This window comes from Rhinatrema bivittatum, chromosome 6 (assembly GCF_901001135.1).
Source record: "Rhinatrema bivittatum chromosome 6, aRhiBiv1.1, whole genome shotgun sequence".
Taxonomy (NCBI): Eukaryota; Metazoa; Chordata; class Amphibia; order Gymnophiona; family Rhinatrematidae; genus Rhinatrema; species Rhinatrema bivittatum.
Window position 1 is genome coordinate 81,439,899 of NC_042620.1, and position 7,654 is coordinate 81,447,552.

Sequence of the window (7,654 nt, forward strand, 5' to 3'; positions counted from 1 at the left end):
ACGCCCCCCTCCGAGAACCCCGGGACGTATGCGAGTCCCAGGGCTCTGCGCGCGCCGGGAGGCCTATGTAAAATAGGCTTCCTGGCGCGCAGGGCCCTGCTCGCGTAAATCCGCCCGGTTTTGGGCGGATTTACGCGAGCAGGGCTCTGAAAATCCGCCCCTTAGTGCGCACTAACTCGAGTTAGTGCGCACTAACACGATTTAACGATTTTTAACGATAAATCGTTAGAATTTCTATTGTATCGTGTTCTATAACGATTTAAGACGATATAAACATTATCGGACGATAATTTTAATCGTTGAAAAACGATTCACATCCCTATTCCTCACACATGCACGTGTTGTTCATGTACAGCCCATATAAGTGCATATGTGGGCATTTATTATCAAGCCAAGCAATGCTTTTAAACGTGACCTATCTGTGTGTACACTTAGCTGTAGAAAGGATATATATGCAGCTTGGGTGCAAGGTTAGGAGTCAAAGCTAAAGACCAAAGGTTCATCTCCCCACTGTATCTAACAAGAATAGTTTGTGATCACAGTTAGTGAATGTAGTTTGAGTAGCTAGGGAGCTCTGTTCCTCCTTTCATCCATTGCTTTGGGTGTGATGTCTACTTGTTTATTCTTTTCTTTTAGATGACCTTATACTGAAACTAAAATAAAAGGAATATATACTAGCTATATTAGCCATATTGGTTTTCTGCAAGTGTAACTACTGAGAATAAATGTTGTCTGCAACATCTTTGTGAACTTAGACTAACTAGGTGTACCAAAAGAATGGATAAGCATTGAGCCCCTTGTCTATATTCTTCAGAGGGAATGACTGAGGCATAACATTATGAATGTGCAATATTCTGTTTCACTCTCTCACTGATTTTCACTCTCATTTGTTTGTTTTCCTGTTGCCTTATATATATTGCAATTATTTAAGACATATTATTTTCAGTTTCAGAACTTGCATCACTCTGAAATCATCCAGGTTTTTTTCATGTATATAATTCCAAATTAATGTGAATATGTTAGAACCTGGGTTGAATATTCTTTCATACAAATACAAGGGTTGAATGTTCTTTCACCGTTTTTCTCAATTGAACACATTTCTGCTAGAGAAGCATTTTAATTCCTTCTCTATGGTCATTAAAACCAGAACTTCTTATATTCCAAAATTTATTCATGTGCTGTCACAAATTATTCACTAATACATTTCAACACCTATCTTGTGCAATTTCCACTGTGCTTTTTCACAGCTTTATATTGTTTCCTAATGCATTATAGCTAAGTAAAGATGAAAAAGGGTGATTAAGCAGAGTTTAGGCACTAAGGGCTGGATATTCTAATGCCGCAAGGCATAGTGAATTCGGCGGTAACGGGGGGTGAGGGGGGCGAAACAGGGGGGCGGTCCTGCGATAACTGGCAGCAATCACACCTCTGCGGTGTGATCGCTGCTGGCGTCACACCAAAAACTACACAATAAAAGGTGTAGTTATTCCGCGTGAAACTGGCAGCGAAAAAGAAGCGTACCTTTTGCTGTCGGCGAAGTCTTCACAACGTCAGCCCCGGTGCCGCCCCTGCTCCTCCTCTTCCAGGGCTGATGCCGCCCCGACTCTGCCCCGATCTTGGTATTGCACGCGATAAAGGACTTTTCGTGTGCGAAACGTCCCTTATCGCGTGCGATCCACAAAGAAAATGATCCCCTAAAGCAGGTTATATATTGGGCACAGCATTTTCTAGGGGTGTGCATTCGGATTGACCGCATTAGTAAAACGCAACTCATATTTTTTTTTTACTTAAAAAATTGATTCGACATAAACGATCGGATTTCCCACATATCGAACATAGATATGTTCGATATGTGGGAAATCGCGATTGTTGAGCCAAAATAAAAATATAAACCCCCTCACCCTCCTTAATCCCCCCCCCCCGACTTACCACAACTCCCTGGTGATGGAGCGAGGAGTGAGGACGCCATTTCTGCAATCCTTGGCGAGAAGCATGTGACGTCGGCGGCACGTCGAGTGACGCCGGCGTCACGTGATTCCCGGCTCGTTCGCGCCGGACGGCTCGTTCGGCCCAAAAAGAACTTTTGGCCAGCTTGGGGGGGCCTCCTGACCCCCCCAAGCTGGCCAAAAGTTCTTTTTGGGCCGAACGAGCCGTCCGGCGCGAACGAGCCGGGAATCACGTGGCGCCGCGTCACTCAGACGCGACGTCACGTGATTCCCGGCAAGTTCGCGCCGGACGGCTCGTTCGGCGCGAACAAGCCGGGAATCACGTGACGCCGACGTCACGTGATTCCCGGCAAGTTCGCGCCGGACGGCTCGTTCGGCCCAAAAAGAACTTTTGGCCAGCTTGAGGGGGTCAGGAGGCCCCCCCAAGCTGGCCAAAAGTTCTTTTTGGGCCGAACGAGCCGTCCGGCGCGAACTTGCCGGGAATCACGTGACGTCGCGTCTGAGTGACGCGGCGCCACGTGATTCCCGGCTCGTTCGCGCCGGACGGCTCGTTCGGCCCAAAAAGAACTTTTGGCCAGCTTGGGGGGGTCAGGAGGCCCCCCCAAGCTGGCCAAAAGTTCTTTTTGGGCCGAACGAGCCGTCCGGCGCGAACGAGCCGGGAATCACGTGACGCCGCGTCACTCGACGTGCCACCGACGTCACATGCTTCTCGCCAAGGATTGCAGAAATGACGTCCTCACTCCTCGCTCGATCACCAGGGAGTTGTGGTAAGTCTGGGGGGGGGATTAAGGAGGGTGAGGGGGTTTAATTTTTTTTTTTGCACATATGTACATATACCCAACTCATTGGATTTTTTTTATGTCCATATTGGCCGCAAGTGGGACCCCCTTTCGGACATAAAAAATATGAACATAAAATTTTGCTCTGCACATCCCTAGCATTTTCCAAATGCTTCTCCTGTTCAGCCCATATAACCTTAGTAAGCTGAATAAAAGCTTATAATTCAGCTGTTATTAACTAAACTATTCTGTTTCTTACCTCCAAGCTTTTCTTCTCAAGAAGACAGATAATTCTAAACAGTTCTCACTCACTCACACTCACTCTTAATTAACTTATTCCCTCTGTGTTTACAGTAATTTTTGACACTGGAACAATCTCTATGACAGAGAAGTAAAGAAACTCCTGCTCTTTATAGTGTCAACAGACATTCTTCTGTGTTCTATAAATGTAAAAGATCTTTTGCTTACAGCATGATCCCTACTTTCTTGATATCACAGTAAAAATAGTACTAAGAGATCTCCTAAAGTTGCATTTAAGATTATGTAAATTATCTGACACCCACTCCCCCCCCCCCCCCCCCCCGCCACAGGTAAAAATAAGGGTTGGTAAAGGAAAATGAATTAAACTGCCCCAAAAACTACAGGGGAGATTGTCAGAGCCCGACTTAGGTGTTCTTATGCTGGCTCTTTCACCATTTTGTTTTCTCCAGCTCCTACACAAGGCAAGCCGGTTGCCCAGGTGACAAGTTTCTATAGCTGATTTAAAGCAGTTTAGAATCCCTTGCACAGCCATAGTCTAGCAGGCCAAAAACCTGGCCTGGATGAAGAAAAGTGATGCAGATAAGAATTTGTCCATACAATACATTTGTATTTTTAGATTCTTTTTCATTCAGAAAATGTTCATTAGACATTTTTAAGATGTTTGATATCAACTTTCTTATTTTTAACTTTTATTTTGCCCCAATTTTACAACAACCCAGTGATATTAAGGCTTGCCAGATCTGCCTTTTTTGTACTTTTATTCCAAATAAAAGCCTGATCAGAGCTCTCTGACCTCTTAACACATTTCCTTGCTTTTATTTAGTTTTAGTTGTTTTAATGCATTTTATACAAGCATTGCAATCATCATTATTTTTGCCCTTTTAAAGCTTTTGAAATCCCAACCAGGGTCAGATTAGGTCTTCCTTACACTCAACCAGGTGTCCCCTGTGTTTGCTTTTATTTTATTATTTTTTTGGCTATTTTGAATATGTCAGCACCTAGTCCACCATTTGCCTTCCCGGGGCCTAAAACCTTTCAGGGACCTATCTGAGACACCCCTGATCTCTGGCCAAGTATTTTTATATTTATTTTTGTACTTATTTCATTAATTTCATTTGATTTTACTGTGGTGGTGACATGAAACCAGAAGCGACATCACCATGGTGTCATGACAAATATGGCCTGCATTTTCCTTGGTACATGGGGCTTTTGCTCAACCCTGGATGCCCACAGTCACCAATACATACAGTGGCACAGGCTTCCCTTTTTACCACCACAGCTGGGGAAAGCAGCAGCAGTTACGTTTCTCTTCTGCAATGGAGGGTAAAGTGACTTGCCCAAGGTCACAAGGAGTGACAGCAGGATTTGAATGCTGGTTTCGCTGAGTGTAGCCCGCTGCTGTAACCACTAGGCTACACCTCCACTCCTTTAAGTTAATCTTATTCCCTTGTCTCCATGTTACACCAAGAATTAATTATAACCCCCCCCAAAAAAAAAAAAAATTAAAGTGTTTCATTTAAGTATTGTAATTATCCCTTTTGTTTTTAGTTTCAGAAAAGATTTTGCTACAATATACAACAGTTGGATACTTTTTCCTGAGCTACATAAAATAGATGCTGCTCCACCTCAGTTTGACTACACTCTGCCTGCCATAGACCCTGACTTAAGATCTGATGATCCACTGGACTCCCTCTCTCATGCAATATCCTAGAGCTCAGATGAAGACCTGATATTCTGCCTTCCCTCCCTGGCAAGAAGTTCCTGAGTACAGACCAAATGTCTAATATCTGCCAAACATCTCCTGGCCTTGTTACCTGCCAGACCCGCTCCCTCCTCCAGACATGTGCCCACTAGGCAAATATCAAAGGCTCAATGGCCCACTGAAGCCCCTCCTTCCCCTCAAGCAGCTCCACTCCTTTATTACCCCTTCCAAAGCATCCCAAGTCCAAAAGTGGAAGAAGAGAGCAAACCTCTTTCCTGCCACACTTATGGCACCTTAAAAAACATTCTACAACAAAGGAGTGTGCTTAATCAAACTTACATTCATCTACAGACAAGAAATGCCTTAATAGAAAATATATTTATTGTTGCTCATTGAACTGGGCAGGCAGTCATAACCATTTAGAAAGAGATTACAGTCTGTTTATAGTAGCAGCCTTCTGTGTTTCCAAGAAGGCTCCATTGGGAGGGACAGTATAGATGATATGGGTCTTCAAGGTGATAATGCAGATTATCAGGAAAGGTTTGTCTTTTTGCCAATGATACCAAAATCTCCAACAGGGTAGACAGACAGGAAGCTGTGGAAAACATGAGGAGGGATCTAGTGAAGCTCTAGGAATGGTCAAGGGTCTGACAGCTAAGATTTAATGCTAAAAAAATGCAGAATAATACATTTAGGGTGCAAAAACACAAGAGAGAGGTACAGTATTAGAAGTGAAATTCTAAGCATAAAAGAGGAGCGGGATCTGGGGATGATAGTATCTGATGATCTTAAGCTGGCCAAACAGGTGGATAAAGCGATGGCAAAGGCCAAAAAGATACTTGGCTACATAGGGAGAGGAATGGTAAGCAATGAAAGGGAAGTAATATTGCCTCCGTATAGGTCCCTGGTGAGACCTCAGTTGGAATACTGTGTGCAATTCTGGAGACTACACCTTCAAAAGGATATAAACCGGCTGGAGTCTGTCTGGAGGGTGGCTAATAAAATTAACACAACAGTAGTCTTCTTTCTAAAACATATGAGGACAGACTTAAAGATCTAAGCATGTATATTCTAAAGAAAGGGGAGATAGGGGAGAAAAAAAGATATTTAGATATTTCAAAGATTTCCATGCACTGGAGGTAAGTCTCTTTCAATGGAAGGGAGGCTCTGGAGCAAAGGGTCATAGGATAAGGGTAAAAGGAGGCAGACTCAGGAATAATCTAGGAAATATTTCTTTACAGAGCGGGTAGTGGAGGCATGGAATAGCCTCCCAGTGGAGGTGGTAGAGACAAAAATGGTATTTAAATTCAGGAAAGCCTGGAATAAATACAAGGAATCTTTTAAGAAGTGATGGGAACTCTAAAGCTAAATTAGCTGGGCAAATGTGCAGACTAGATAGGCCACACAGTGTTTTTCAGCCATCATGTTTCTAGGTTTCTAATATTCCATCATAATAAGGGAAATCCAACACATAAATTCCAGGAGCTTCAAATGGTAATTAAAATAAACAAACAACAAATGAATAAACAAGCATAAAAGGCTGACTCTTGTTCTTTAAACAAGTGCTATTGTATATATCCCATTCAAAATCAGAGTACATTTTAAACTTTTGCACCTAGGCTAAACATTCACCACAGCTTGATCAAAAGAAGGCCTTTCATTGATAAAAGTTTTAAGTTGTTTCAGGCCAAATTTAATAAATCATTTACATGAAAAACACTGGAAATAATCAGCTGGAAAAACTATCATCTCCTGTTGCATTGCAAGAAATTGTTTGCTTTTAGCCCAGATTGACATGCATATAGAAATATTAAACATTTTTTGACCCAGAAAATAAACATCCTTATTATAAAAAAAAATCCTAAGGGTTTAATTATGGTCTGGTTTCAGTGCATATGAAACCATTAAAGTAACTTAGGAAATTTCCCCCTCTAAGTATTTTTGTAAATTCTGTGTGAGACTATGAAGAGTCATTTTGCCTCCGTTTACTGTTTCTTTTTGCCCACTATGTTTTTTTTCCCAAGTATATAATAAACCTTAATAATAGGAAGTATTACTTCAATAAACATCTTAAAGACTTCTAGGAAATATGGGGTAGATTTTAAAACATAATGGGGCAGATTTTAAAAGCCTTATGCGAGTAAATCCAGGTGGATTATGCGCGCCGGGCCTATTTTCAAAAAGCCCAGCGACATATGTAAAGCCCCAGGACGGGTGTAAGTCCCGGGGCTTTTCTGAATGGGCAGGGCGAGGGCAGGACACAGACGGTCCAGGGATATGGTGTGGCTGTCTGGGGGCGGGGCGGGAGGCGTGGCCGGGGACTCAGGCACAGTGGCTGTGCTGGGGAATCTTGCGCCAGCAGTCGGATGGCGCACGCAAGTTACGCCTGCTTCTGGCTTTCAGGCTGGGGGGCGGGACAGGTAGGGGAAGGGAGGAGAAGGTGGGGGAATGGGAAAGGAGCGGCCTCAGAGGGAATGGGGAATGGCAGCTGGTCTCCCCGAGGTCTCGGCACATGCAAGGTGCACTAGTGTGCACCCCCTTGTGTGCACTGACCCCTGATTTTATAACATGCGCGCGGCTGCGCACGCAAGTTATAAAATCGGGCATATATTTGTGCATGCCAAGTAGCACGCATAAATGTACGCCACACGTGTATGTTTTAAAATCCGGCCCAATGCGTGCACATCCATTTGCACACGGTTCCCGACACGCACATGGACACACCGATTTTATAATATGCGCACGCCAGCGCTCCATGTAATAAAATCAGTTGGCTGTGCTCATATGCGCACCGGAATTTGTAATCCGTGCACACATGTGCAGACAACATGTGCGGGGGGGGGGGGGGGGGGGAGAATCTTTGCAAAGTCTGTGCGGCAACACAATGGGGCTTCACCAGTTCCCTAACCCTCTGCCTATCCTTCCTGCCCCTTCCCCTCCCCACCATCTAAATCTAACTTCCCTTG